At 48.0% G+C, this 473-nt stretch overlaps 1 protein-coding gene across 3 annotated transcripts in view; it reads left to right on the forward strand.

Annotated features, from left to right (window-relative positions):
* MS4A1 (membrane spanning 4-domains A1) overlaps window positions 1-473 on the forward strand; it is an 18,768-nt gene that overhangs the window by 8,065 nt on the left and 10,230 nt on the right. The window lies entirely within an intron of this gene.

A 473-nucleotide genomic window follows, 5' to 3' on the forward strand; every position in this document is an offset into this window, starting at 1 on the left:
GCACCCGGCGTGAGTTTAAGCCACCGGGTCTGGGACTTGAACTGCAGTCAATGACATGGGAGTCTAGCGAACATAGCCATTACACTAACTGCTGGTCCCCACGAGGCCACATTCTTACACGCAACATTAGAGAGTCTTCTTAGTGTGACCTGCTCAAGGTCACAGAGTTAGAAGCAGAGAAAAGCCTAGAATCAGCCCCTCCTGACTCTAAAGGCAGATCTCCCCATAACCTGACTTGATAGCTCTGTCGCATCACAGTGAACAAATGTAGACAAGCAAAAAGACAAAGACAAGTCCATAGAAAATGCATTTTCCCGTAGTAAAACATAGGACAGGCATCTGAGGATGCAGACATATGAATGTTCTCTACAAAGATAAAGTATGTCCCCGGACCAGCAGTTAGCGTAATGGCTATGTCGCTGAACTCCCATGTAGTCGACCGTGGCTCGAGTCTTGGACCCAGTGGCTCAAAC

The sequence above is a fragment of the Tupaia chinensis genome, unplaced genomic scaffold, assembly GCF_000334495.1.
Source record: "Tupaia chinensis unplaced genomic scaffold, TupChi_1.0 Scaffold148192_1, whole genome shotgun sequence".
Lineage (NCBI taxonomy): Eukaryota > Metazoa > Chordata > Mammalia > Scandentia > Tupaiidae > Tupaia > Tupaia belangeri.